Genomic DNA, 14,836 nt, shown 5'->3' with positions numbered 1-14,836 from the left:
GTATGTGTACACAGTGAATGCACCAGCAGAATAGTGAGTGCAGCTCTGGCGTATAATACAGGATGTAATTCAGGATCAGTAATGTAATGTATGTACACAGTGACTGCACCAGCAGAATAGTGAGTGCAGCTCTGGCGTATAATACAGGATGTAACTCAGGATCAGTAATGTAATGTATGTACACAGTGACCGCACCAGCAGAATAGTGAGTGCAGCTCTGGAGTATAATACAGGATGTAACTCAGGATCAGTAATGTATGTACACAGTGACTGCACCAGCAGAATAGTGAGTGCAGCTCTGGGGTATAATACAGGATGTAACTCAGGATCAGTAATGTAATGTATGTACACAGTGACTGCACCAGCAGAATAGTGAGTGCAGCTCTGGGGTATAATAGAGGATGTAACTCAGGATCAGTAATGTAATGTATGTACACAGTGACCGCACCAGCAGAATAGTGAGTGCAGCTCTGGAGTATAATACAGGATGTAACTCAGGATCAGTAATGTATGTACACAGTGACTGCACCAGCAGAATAGTGAGTGCAGCTCTGGAGTATAATACAGGAGTAACTCAGGATCAGTACGGGAGGGTTCCCATCTTTTCCCCTGTAGGCCCATGCTTTTTGTGCCTTGCTGATCCTCGGACAATGGCTGACTTTGGGATGTAGGATGGATGCTAATATTCAGTGCCGTCTTGTGGATCCACGCTGTGATGAGCGGTATCTTCGGTGTCCTGTAGACGCTTATCCCCGGTGCCATTTCTATATCCCGGCATTCGGCCCATTAATTAGCAGTGTTGGGACCAGTGTCATAATCAGGGTGTCAGGATACAGACATCTGCTTGGATTGTGGAATTTCAGGACCCTCAGACCTTAATCTTTATAACATGGAGGGATTAAAAATGAAAAAGAATTTAGAAAATATTCCTGGCCTGCGCCTGTGGAGCTGACACTCTGCTGCCCGGTACTGACGCCGGGGGCAGTGTCTGCCGATCCTTGCCACTTTCCCAAGCTTTTATCAATGGAATTTTTACAGGCGTAGCGGAGGGTCACCTAACTTCTCGGGCGTCCTCCCTCCCCATTGGCCTGTCCGTGCCATCTCGCCCCCTCCTCATCCAGCTTCACTTTGGGCTGAGAAGGGGCTGAATGCCGGCTTTGTTCCTCTGACACCGCAGAGAAAAAAAAAAATTCTAAAATCCGTGGAAAATCTGACATCTGTATTGTGGAGAAGAAATCAATAGATCCGGATAATATGGTCGTTCCCCACTTGTGAAGGAATCCCGTCAGCTCCTCATGTCGGCTTAGCGCTCCGCTGACATTTTAATTATCCCCCATTTTGCCCTTGTTGGGAAACAAAGTGCGCAGACGTCTTTTTGCAGATTTGCAATCTTCTTTAAAGGGACGGTGTCAAGAGAATGGCTGTGTATGAAATGCATGGCATCGCTTTTTGCCTTTTACCGATGCGGGGTATCGTGGGTGTCCCATATGGCGGTAGTATTTATGGCGAGGGACCAAATACCACTCGTCTCGTAATTCAGAGGGTTATTCATTCTCTATAGAATAGGTGATAACTTGGGGTTCCAACTACTGGGACCCTCCATGATCGGGGTTCTGTACCCCTGTCCCGACAGTAGCAAAGGGGACCTCACTCCATTCCTTGTCCTTGGCTTTTTCCATCAGCCCCATAGACAATGACGAGAGCGGATGCCGCTCATGAGCATCTTCGCTCCATTCGGGATGGGGCCGCAGGTCTCTGAATCGATAAGGGGTCAAGCGGTCGACTCCCCCAGTGATCACCCAGGTATAGGATAACCATTTTTGAGGCATACTCCTTTAAGGATGCACTCCGAGCAGTAACTGGTTCTAGAGAGGAGATCCTTGGCGAGGCTTAGGATTAAGGATGGAAATATTAGACCAGTGAACTTCTACTTGTAGCTCTTGAGCTATTATGAAACTACAACTCCCAGCATGCTTGTCGGGTCTTGCAGCAGCCTTTGTTAAAGACCCTCGGACCAGAGCGAGCAGGGAGTTGCCTAGATGGGAACCGACAGACATAATCAGATTTTTGTATGTTTTCAGTCTTCTGATGCCCCAGTTCGTCAATCCGTTTTCCCCAGAATTCTGACGTAAAACTGAAATGTCACAAAATGTATAGTTTTATTTCTGACCCGCACAGGGCTGTTTTTCGCCTCCTCGTACAACTTCATTTAAAGACGAACTGTCACTTGTGATAAATAAGTCATGTTTTACCTGGTGTAAATGCCGCTGTTCTCCTGAATCCGGCGATGTTTTTCTCTTCTTCCTGCGCCTCTCCGTTCCTGAGATACGGCCCCTTGTTCCGTTATATATAAATCTGGTCTTGTTAGCCAAGTGGGCGCGGTCATCAACGCTCCTCTGGGTACGTCTTTTTATAGACCACACCCACTCAGTTAACAAGAGTAGATTGATCTACAGGGAAAAAGTAGCCATATCTCCGCAATGGAGAGGCGCAGGAAAAAAAGAAAAACAGCGCCGGAATCGGGAGAGCGGCAACATTTACACCAGGTAAGAAAATTACATATTTATGTCAAGGGACTGATGCCCTTTAAGTGAATATTCCTGTGGGGCCAGCAGGTTATGATGGTGGGGGACCCCTTTTTATTGGTCTGTTGGTTTTTGGGGATACAGGAGGGTAATAATTTGGGATGATAATGTTCCCTATAAATGGGTAACTTATAAATGAGCACGCTCAGCTCCCGCCGTCCGCTACTTGGTTTTATGACCTTTGGCAGGTAACATGTATCCTCCTGGACTGAACACCATTTTAATCTAACAGAGGATTGTCTACACTGGACACAATTGTACCAAACCCTCAGCTGCTAACAGTATTTGATCAGCCACAGCAGAATGCAAGCAAAAATGAATCCGCTCATGGGCAGCAAGCAGAGATCTTGAAGGAAGAAGAATTACTTTGGAATATTTTATGTATTTTTCCTTTTTTTTTTTGATGAGGGTCAGAGGTTGATTTTAGGTACAGGTGGTTTGTGTCTGGTGATGTCTAGAGGGAAGAATTGTATCGGGGCAGAGGGTCTTGGGAATGTCCGATAACTCTTTAAAACAAAAAAAAATTAATTTAATCCAGGTTCTCCCATCCAGAAAGTAATTGCTAGAGTTTGCGAGGGCCTGACGGCGACGGGGGTCGACCTCCCTGGTTGGGAATCTCTGTGCCAGAGGCTCGGCGGCAGAGATTGCATAAATTGGGTTAGGGACGAGTTTTGTGGTCTTCAGAAGGGGAAGGGTCAAGGTCTTAATCCAGTTAGGGCACCTGTTTCCTGTTCTTTATCGAATTTTACTTCTTCCCAAGAGAACTTTTTTTTTTTTTTGACAATTTTGAAAATTTTCATTAGAAAGGTCCAGCATCCAAACGGGGGCTGAACCTTGGCCCTTTTCTATTTCTGTTCAATTGGAAACTGGCTTATTTTTCTGCTAGTACGGTAACTATATAATAGAACCAGTTTGTGCCTATAAGGTTATATGGACATCATAGAAAGAAGAACCTCTGGAGGACTCATTTCATGCTCTATTATACATCTGCATGCAATGCCAAACTTCCCCTGTAGTGGCCGCTGTTGGGAAACCATGAAGCTTTTCTCGATCGCGATTGATCACGTGCGGATTCTTGATTAGAAAGCCAGTTATCCTGATAGCTTTTTTAAAGTCAGTCCCTTTCTCGACGTGACAGAAGGTTTTTTTATGTATAGTTATTGGTAAAGGAGAGAATAGTTGGAATTAGATGTAAAATTCAGCATCAAACAATATTCAAGGGATCGGTGAGAAAACGTCCGATCACTGGGAGCTCCATCGATCGAGAGGGGGAAGGCTCCAATGGAATGGAGCTGTAGTGAGCGTGTGCGACCACCATGCCTATAGACACTGAGTGGTCGCACATGCTCAGTACAGCTCCAGTCGCCCAAAGCTGGGGAACCATATTTATGGACCCATCCCAAAAACGACCAATAGTCCCTAATATTACGTTTTCATCCAAAACCCTGCATCCAGCGCCTTCTAGAAATGAGGTTCTGCCACCGATCTTACACCATTACGGGACCGGGAGCCAGAATACACAAGTCCTGTTTCTGGCCGCTTGTAAAAGCTGCTTTTGTGCCGCTGTCAAGTAGACGGAGATAAAGATCAGCATCGTGGCAGCTGTGTTCTGTATTGGAGCATTATCGCTGATACGACAGGTCCAGGACCCGGCGTCACCACCCTGTACTGCGCCTGCCCACCTCTGCCCCTCTGGGCTCTGCTAGCCGTGGGAGAGTTTCTCTTTGACTTTGCATTTTTGGAGCAGGAGATTAGTACATGCACGCTCCTGATACCGTACAGGACTTATCAGCCATTCAATCCTACAGGAACACTCTCGCCAAGCAGTCCCATGCAAGCCCTGGATCCAAGCAACTGATCATAGGCTGCACCGAGAGCGGCAACTTCACTCTCAGGAGGAGGAAGGGAAGCGACTACAATAATAACAAGATCCCCCCCCCCCAGTAGAAGGTCACCTGAAAAGAAAAAGTAGGGTGATCCGTGTAAATATCTAGGAAGCACCCTCAGTTAAGAAAAATTACAGGGACAGCCACATATTGGTTGGAGGCCTCAAGGCAAAATGTGTGGGATTAAATAAATCCACCAACATGTGCCAAATAATAGTGCAGCTAATGCAGTGGCCACATAATACAACCATGGAGTAGCAAAATAACTGCGCATTAATGATGCCACCAGCGTGTCCGATAAAAGTGCAACAAATACAGCGCCCACGTAATACTGCCGCAAAGCACCCATGTAATATTGCCGCATAGCACCCACGTAATACTGCCATCTACCCAAATAACACTCTCATGGTAGCACCTGTACTTGCTCAATATATCAAAACATAGTGCCCACATAATAATGCCTGCGCAATACCGCCATATTGTGCCCAGATAACATTGCCAAATAATTACACTTGAATGTGCCCATTAGGAGTGCAAAAAGCATTAGCGCGCAACTAACACTGCCCTGTAATGCCTACATAAGACTGACATATGGTACCCAAGTACAAGTGACTAGTATGTGCCCAATTAAAGTACAACAGACACAGTGGCCACATAATAGTGACACACAATTGTCTATATAATACTTCCATATAGTACCCAAATGCCAGTGGCAAAAGTATAGTGGCCACATAATATATTACCTACATAATCCTGCCATATAGTGCCTCCATACTACTGCCATATAGCACTGTCATAATACTGCTATATGGTAACACCATTATACTGCCATATAGTAACTTCATATCACTGTCATATAGTGGCTACATAATACTGCCATATAGATGCAACGTAATACTGTTATATAGTACCGGCATAATACTTCCATACAGTAACAGCATATTACTGCCATATGGTGCCTACATAATACTGCCATATAGTGTCCACATAATACTGTCATATAGATGTGACATAATACTGCCATATAGTGCCTACATAATACTGCCAAATAGTATCTATATAATACTGCCATATAGATGTGACATAATACTGCCATATAGTGTCCACATAATACTGTCATATAGATGTGACATAATACTGCCATATACTGCCTACATAATACTGCCATATAGTGCCCACATAATACTGCCATATAGATGTGACATAATACTGCCATATAGTGCCTACATAATACTGCCATATAGTATCTATATAATACTGCCATATAGATGTGACATAATACTGCCATATAGTGTCCACATAATACTGTCATATAGATGTGACATAATACTGCCACATAGATGTGACATAATACTGCCATATAGTACTGGCATGATACTGCCATATAGCATCTACATAATACTGCTTATAGTATCTAGATAATACTGCCTTGTAGTACCTACATAATTCTGCCATATCCTGCCTACGTAACACTGTCATATAGTGCCTATGTAGTGCCAAGGTAACACTGCCATATGATACCTATGTAATACTGCCATATGGTACCGAAATGTGCCGCATGGTAACAAAAAAGACATCACCTTTGCCTAAATTTACAGGCGGTTTACACCTTTTGGGGCAATGCAGACATCACATGACCAAGCTGCGCTAACAGTGTGACAGATCCCACAATGCACTGCTGTGAATTGAGAAGAGAAAAAAAAGTAATCAGCGTCCTCTGCAGGTCTGTTGCCCCTGTGGACAGTTTTCCGGATTCTTGCGGAGTCTTACATCATCTCTAGAAGCACCGATCCGGAATAATCACTCATTAGCGAGTGCTCGCTGCTTCTTCATCGGAAGGGAAGCCCATCGTGTGTCATATCAGTCAATGGCAGTCACTCGGCAACTGAGACCTTGGTCAATAATCCACGGCTGCACAAACAAGAGAGAGACCTGCTCAGACCTGCACATCCCAACTGTACGCGGTCACTGACGCCATGCGTAGTGTGCAGTTACTGATTGACACGATCACGGTGACTACTGACTGTGAGCAAGCTGCAATCAAATACATATTTACTGATGAAGAAAAGCCACACAACTCAAAGTGGCAACCCGACCTGCGATCAGAGAAGTTATCCCTTTTTACCCCTGCATTATACAATCAGTTCAGCAGTGAGAGCAAGACAAAGCTCCTCAGGGGCGTGTTGTGACGTGCCGTGATGTGATTGGCTGCAGAATGTCCCGCCCACTCGGAGTCTTAACGTTCCATAAATGAACCAGAAATGTTCTCATCTGATCTGTCCCTCTTTCATGCAAATTGCTTAGCTAGGGGGCGACAATGAGTAGCTTCTTTATATACACATGTAGCAGCGTTAGTTTTGTTATTTAACCCTTTGACAATGCCCTGTTAGTACAGCGGGGAAAATAAGTATTTGATACACTGACGATTTTGCAAGTTTTCCGACCTACAAAGAATGGAGAGATCTGTAATTTTTATCGTAGGTACACTTCACCTGTGAGAGACAGAATCTAAAAATATTAATCAGAAAATCTCATTGTTGGATTTTTACAAAATTAATTTGCATTTTATTGGATGAAATAAGTATTTGATACAATAGGAAAACAGAACTTAATATTTGGTACAGAAACCTTTGTTTGCAGTTACAGAGGTCAGACGTTTCCTGTAGTTCTTGACCAGGTTCACACACACTGCAGCAGGGATATTGGCCCCTTCCTCCATAGAGATCTTCTCCAGATCTTTCAGGTTTCGGGACTGTTGCTGTGCAACATTGTCTTTCAGCTCCCTCCAAAGACTTTCTATTGGGTTCAGGTCTGGATTCTGGCTAGGCCACTCCAGGACATTGAAATGCTTCTTATGGAGCCACTCCGTTGTTTCCCTGGCTGTGTGTTTTGGGTCATTGTCATGCTGGAAGACCCAGCCACGATCCAACTTCAATGCTCTTACGGAGGAAAGGAGGTTGTTGGCCAAAATCTCACGATACATGAACCCCATCCATCCTCCCTTCAGGATAGTGCAGTTGTCTTGTCCGTTTTACAGAAAAGCAGCCCCCAAGGTATGATGTTTCCCCCACCATGCTTCACGGTTAGGATGGTGCTATTGGGGTTGTCTTTCTTCTTCTAAAAATGCAGCGAGTGGCGTTAATACCAAAAAGTTTTATTTTGGTCTCATCTGACCACATGACCTTCTCCCATGCCTCCTCTGGATCATCCAGATGGTCATTGGCGAACTTCTAACCGTCTTGGACAAGTGCTGGCGTGAGCAGGGGGATCTTGCATGCCCTGCAGGATTGTAATCCATGACGGCGTAGTGTTTTACTAACGGTAATGTTTGAGACTGTGGTTCCAGCTTTCTTCAGGTCATTGACCAGGTCCTCCCGTGTAGTTCTGGGCCGATTCCTGACCTTTCCCAGAATCATCCTTACCCCTCGAGGCGAGATCTTGCAAGGAGCCCCAGACCGAGGAAGACTGACAGTCATCTTCTGTTTCTTCCATTTTCTAATAATTGTGCCTACAGTTATTGCCTTCTCATCAAGCTGCTTGCCTATTGTCCTATAGCCTGTCCCAGCCTTGTGCAGGTCTATAATTTTGTCCATGGTGTCCCTAGACAGCTCTTTGGTCTTGGCCATGGTGGAGAGATTGGAGTGTGATTGAGGGTGAGAATACGAATACACTGCTCTGCATGACCATCTCCGCTCGTCTACCCTTTGCAAGTTCAGCCCTGATAGCTCTTGATAAACTTAGCTCTGCTACATCTAACCAATGAAGCAGAGCTGCACTGTACAAACCTGGCACATCCTACTGCAGTGCATCAGACAAACTCAGTTCTGCTACGTCTGGGAAAATTCAACTTGGCGCCATCTGCAGAACTCTGCTGCATCTGACATTCTCATGTCTGCTGCACTTCTCTGGTGTCTCTGGTCATTGGTGGGTCCAGGGTTGCAATAAATCCTGTTTTTTTTTCTTTTAGAGGGAGGCATAATAAAGTGCAAAACGTAAAAAAAAATTTTTTATTTTCCAATTAGAGCGGGATCTGCTCCCTCCTGCCGCCTGCTCCGCTGCACATAAGCGCCCAGTGTTCTATAAACAGCCTCCGCGCGGCGTCCGTCCGTCCCTTGGGTGGAGATAGAGGCCGTGTTTATAATAAATGGCTGACGCCATACCCCAGCAATTTGGAGCTGCCGTACTGTACCGAAACAGCTGTTCTGCTGCAGCAGCGGGCGGTAATTAACCCGGAGCCAATTAGCGAGGCCTTCATTCATCTCATTGACTCTTGATTTATGTAGAGATGGCCGCTACTTGGAAACCTCTTACGAGCTGACGCCAATGCGCCAATCGGAGGCGGGACGCCATCTCCTCTCCATACCACTTCTTATATCCTTGTATATATTTATCTTGCTTTCATCGGCCCCAAAGTGTCACGTCGGTTTCCTGCCTGGCTATCAGCGATGATGGATGTGACCTACTGCTCCAAAAAAGAAAACTTCTCCAGATCTAAAACTGGTCATACGTGTTACATGGCCCCTAGTCTTTGTTGATTCTCTTATACACATGCGCGCTCAGTTCGACTGAGAGTGCATGTCTTCTGAAAATGTGGACAAGGAAGTAATGCATGGCCAACATTTCTGGTTGTCGATTATCTCCCTGGAGACCATTAGGATGGGGCACGTTGAAGTCCAACAGCCTGATCCTTCTCTCCCGTGTCATCATACACAATAAATGGTCCGCCGAGACAGCTGAATGTGGCAGGATGTGCTGATATTCATTCGTATATAAGCCCGTGTAGTGCAGGTAGAGGACACTGACCTCCTTTAGCCTTCTGATCGACTCCATTCCCTTCCTTACATTGTATCACTATCCTTCCCCTTTGTAGAACTAGACAGGTCAGTGTCTCCCTCAAGAACAGCACACTCTTCTCCTGCTGCTGACAGTATACTCACAGTCTTATTGGCTACAGATAGTTTTATCCCACTCCACATCTTGTTTGCTGAAATATTCTGTAGAGAATCCTGCTCTTTGTTAGCATGTGCTCACTGACACATGAAGAACTGGTTACTGCCTCCTGCAAGATCAACACACTCCTCTTCTGCTAATGACAATATACCCAAGGTCTTATTGGATACAGATAGTTTTATACCACATCACAACGTTTGTGATTAAATTCTCTGTCGAGTAACCTGATCTCTAACTTTTGCTCAATGGCAGATGATGGACAGGTCACTTTCTCCTGCAAGATCAGTACACTCCTCTTCTGTTGCTGACAGTATACCCAAGGTATCATTGGCAACTTCTGTGATTAAATGCTCTGTAGAGAATCCTTTTATTTCTACCTTGTGCTCACTGACACATGATAGACAGGTTACTGCCTCCTGCAGGATCAGCACACTTCGCCTCTGCTGCTGACATTATAACTATGATCTTATTGGTTTATCCCACTTCACATCTTCTTTGCTGAAATACTTTAAGAAAATCCTGCTTTTTCTAACTTGTTCTCACTGAGACATGATGTGCAGGTGACTTCCTCCTGCAAGATCAGCACACTCCTTTTCTGCTGCTATTTTTCCCAACATTTGATTAGTTACATGGCATTCTACCTCTGCCTACTTCTTTTCTTGGTGAAGAATCTTACTTTTTCTAACTTGTTCCCACTGACCCCTGATAACTGCCTCCTGAAATCCAACACACAGTCCTCTTCTGGCGCCGACATTGTTCCCAACGTTTGATTGGCTACAGATTGCTCTATACTCGCCCACTTCACAACTCCTTTTCCCGTGGAGAATCCTGCCCTTTCTAACTTGTATTTAGCGACAAACGATGGACGGGTTACTGCCTGCTTCAAGATCAACACACTCCACTTCTGCTGCTGACATCATAACCAAGATTTGATTGGCTACAGGTTCTTCTATACTCGCCCACTTCACAACTTTCTCTGTAAAATATCCTGCTCTTTCTAACCTGTGCCCACTGACCCATTATGGACAGGTCACTTCCTCCTGCAAAATCAACACACTTCTCTTACCGCTGTGCTCTTTGCTAACTTCCTACTCCTCGACCACTACTTATCTCTGCTAACTCTAACAAGTGCAAGGGGAAAGTGGGGAAACCAATCAAATTGAAGCTTTACTTTTTGAGACCCCTTTCATAAATCAAGCCAGCAATCTGATTGGTTAAGAGCTACTTAATTTTTCAAGTGGGAGTCGTATTGTGACCCTGATGCTGCCCTATACTTTTTTTTTTTTTTAAAGGTAGCATATAAATGGTTAACTCCGAAGTAGGGCTATCCAAAAGTGTTTTTTCTATCCTCCTATTACTTTTCTCCGCATTAAATAAGGCGCTCCCCTCCTCCATCTTTACATCTAAAGCTGAAGGAAGCTGGCAGCAAGTAAGACGGGGCAGTGTAGACTGGTGAAGATCGCTGCCAATGACATTACCGCCTGGGCGCGTGATCTACTGTCACAACACAAAGGCTGGACGGAGTCCGTCACCGGCCTCTGTAATTACTGGGGATGATTATACACATCTACAGCTTGCAGGACATTCAACTGCAGACCAAACTGGCAATGGAAGTGAATATCTGGATGAGCAGAATTAACTAACTTTTCCCTCAGAGCAGCCATTGTAATTCAACTGTAGTGCATGCACTGATGAGGGTGGTAAGAGCGAAACATGTCTGTAAGGAGATCTACTTAATGTTCTACTCAATGCCCCATCTACTCTACTCTGTGCCCCATCTATTCTTCTCAATGCCCCATATATTCTCAGTGCCCCTCATCTACACTTCTCAATATTCTCATCTACTCTTCTCCATGCTCCATCTACTCTTCCCGATGCCACATATACTCTTGTCAGTGCCCCATCAAATCTACTCAGTGCTACCATCTGCTCTTCTCAGTGCCCCATCAACTCTTCTCAATGCCCCATCTACACTTCTCAATGCCTCCATCTACTCTACTCAGTGCCCCAATATACTCTAATCAATGCCCCATCTACTCTACTCAGTGCCCTATCTACTCTACTCAATGTCCCATCAACTCTTCTCAGTGCCCCATCTATTCTACTCAATGCCCCCCGTCTACTCTACTCAGTGCCCCATCTACTCTACTGAATGCCCCATCTACTCTACTCAATGCCCCCTCTGCTCTACTCAATTCCCCATCTACTCTTCTCAGTGCCCCATCTATTCTGCTCAATACCCCCAACTACTCTACTCACTACCCCCATCTACTCTACTCAGTGCCTCATCTACTCTACTCAATGCCCCCTATCTTCTCTACTCAATTCCCCCATCTACACTTCTCAATGCCCCCATCTACTCTACTCAATGCCCCCATCTACTCTACTCAATTCTCCCTCTACTCTACTCACTTCCCCATCTATTCTTCAGTGCCCCCTCTACTCTACTCAATCCCCCCCATCTACTCTACTCAATCCCCCCCATCTACTCTACTCAGTGCCCCTATCTACTCTACTCAGTGCCCCATCTTCTCTACTCAATGCCCCCTATCTTCTCTACTCAATGCCCCATCTACACTTCTCAATGCCCCCATCTACTCTACTCAATGCCCCCATCTACTCTACTCAATGCCCCATCTACTCTACTCAATGCCCCATCTACTCTACTCAATGCCCCATCTACTCTACTCAATGCCCCCTCTGCTCTACTCAATTCCCCCTCTGCTCTACTCAATGCCCCATCTATTCTTCAGTGCCCCCTCTACTCTACTCAATCCCCCATCTACTCAATCCCCCCCATCTATTCTACTCAGTGCCCCTATCTACTCTACTCAATGCCCCCTCTACTCTACTCAATGCCCCCTCTGCTCTACTCAATTCCCCATCTACTCTACTCAGTGCCCCATCTTCTCTACTCAATGCCCCCTATCTTCTCTACTTAATGCCCTATCTACACTTCTCAATGCCCCCATCTACTCTACTCAGTGGCTCATCTACTCTACTCAGTGCCCCCTCTACTCAATTCCCCCATCTTCTCTACTCAATGCCCCATCTACTCTACTCAGTGCCCACTCTCTACTCAATGCCCCCTATCTTCTCTACTCAATGCCCCATCTACACTTCTCAATGTCCCCTATCTTCTCTACTCAATGCCCCATCTACACTTCTCAATGCCCCATCTACTCGACTCAGAGCCCCATCTACTCTACTCAATTCACCATCTACACATCTCAATGCCCCATCTACTCTACTCAATTCCCCATCTACTCAATTCCCCATCTACTCTTCTCAGTGCCCCATCTATTCTACACAATGCCCCCCCATCTACTCTACTCACTACCCCCATCTACTCTACTCAATGCTCCCTATCTTCTCTACTCAATGTCCCATCTACTCTACTCAGTGCCCCCTATCTTCTCTACTCAATTCCCCATCTACACTTCTCAGGGCCCCCATCTACTCTACTCAGTGGCTCATCTACTCTACTCAATGCCCCCTATCATCTCTGCTCATTGCCCCATCTACAGTTCTCCATGCCCCATCTACTCTACTCAGTGCCCCATCTTCTCTACTCAATGCCCCCTATCTTCTCTACTTAATGCCCTATCTACACTTCTCAATGCCCCCATCTACTCTACTCAGTGGCTCATCTACTCTACTCAGTGCCCCCTCTACTCAATTCCCCCATCTTCTCTACTCAATGCCCCATCTACTCTACTCAGTGCCCACTCTCTACTCAATGCCCCCTATCTTCTCTACTCAATGCCCCATCTACACTTCTCAATGCCCCCTATCTTCTCTACTCAATGCCCCTTCTACACTTCTCAATGCCCCCATCTACTCTACTCAGTGGCTCATCTACTCTACTCAGTGCCCCCTCTACTCAATTCCCCCATCTTCTCTACTCAATGTCCCATCTACTCTACTCAGTGCCCCCTATCTTCTCTACTCAATTCCCCATCTACACTTCTCAGTGCCCCCATCTACTCTACTCAGTGGCTCATCTACTCTACTCAATGCCCCCTATCATCTCTACTCATTGCCCCATCTACAGTTCTCCATGCCCCATCTACTCTACTCAGTGCCCCTTCTACTCTATTCAGTGCCCCCTATCTTCTCTACTCAGTGCCCCCTATCTTCCCTACTCAGTGCCCCATCTACTTTACTCAAAGCCCCAATATACTCTACTTAGTGCCCCCATCTACTTTACTCAGTGCCCCATCTTCTTTACTCAGTGCCATCATCTTCTCTACTCAGTGCCCCCATGTTCTCTACTCAGTGCCCCTGTCTACTCTACTCAGTGCCCCATCTACTCTACTCGGTGCCCCATCTACTCTACTCAGTGCCCCATCTACTCTACTCAGTGCCCCATCTACTCTACTCAGTGCCCCATCTACTCTACTCAGTGCCCCATCTACTCTACTCAGTGCCCCATCTACTCTACTCAGTGCCCCATCTACTCTACTCAGTGCCCCATCTACTCAACTCAATGCCCCCATCTACACTTCTCAGTGCCCCCATCTACTCATTGCCCCCATCTACTCAACTCAGTGCCCCATCTACTCTACTCAATGCCCCATCTAATCTACACAATGCTCCCTCTATTTTATTCAATGACACCCATGTATTCTTCACATTCCCCCCATTTAGGACCCCTGCTAAGATAAAGGTGGTAATTTTTACTTTTGTATACATTCAGCACTTCATCCTTATGATGTAAATCTGCTTTTCCTGTACTGAATTCTTAGCTGGATATTCAGCAGCCATTCTAAAAAAAAAAAAAAAAAAAAAGCAGAGCTGCAGTGTAAAGTAAGGCGATAGATAAAACAGCAGCCCATCTGTGTCTTCTCTTGGATTCCCAGAAGTCACAGCCCCATTAATAAAATCCTTGTGGTACATTCTGCCACCTTTAAAGGGGTGGTCCAGAAAAGAAGGGGGTCTTTCTTTCAGGATCCACATTTCTTGTCCAGGTAGAAGAGTGGTTACAGAGAATTTCTCTCGCTCTTTAGGACATATCCTGGATTACACATATAACTCATTAATTTCAATAGACGCTGTGTAATGCTTAATGTCTCCTGCGGGGGTGCTGCAGGAAAACTAAACACTGCCAGGTTTCCTTAAAGATTATAGTTGCTTGCTGATTAACACTTAATGATCGACTTATTGTCATGGGACCCAGAGCGGAGAACTTTTTTTTTGGGCTTTCAATATGATCACAAAATGTAATAAGAGTAAAATATCTAATATAGACACTACTAGGGGGAGCTCAGGAGCTTACTGCATACAGACTTTACATTGAAATCAATAATGACATAGTATGCGGTGAGCTCCCTCTAGTGGTGGCAGAGCTGTATGTATCTTGTAGCTGTATGTCCACAGCAGGAGGTTTGTAGCTCTGCATCCCGATTACTTTAT

The 14,836-nt window shown here is 45.4% G+C and overlaps 1 protein-coding gene across 2 annotated transcripts in view; it reads left to right on the top strand.

The window, feature by feature from the left end:
- Positions 1 to 14,836, top strand: part of LMF1 (lipase maturation factor 1) — a 229,513-nt gene that overhangs the window by 56,789 nt on the left and 157,888 nt on the right. The gene's annotated exons all lie outside the window — the stretch shown is intronic.

This window comes from Dendrobates tinctorius, unplaced genomic scaffold (genome assembly GCF_039654945.1).
Source record: "Dendrobates tinctorius isolate UK_male_01 unplaced genomic scaffold, ASM3965494v1 ptg000257l, whole genome shotgun sequence".
In the NCBI taxonomy this organism is placed as follows: Eukaryota; Metazoa; Chordata; class Amphibia; order Anura; family Dendrobatidae; genus Dendrobates; species Dendrobates tinctorius.
The sequence above is the reverse complement of the archived record's forward strand: the minus strand, read 5'-3'. Positions and strand labels throughout refer to the sequence as shown.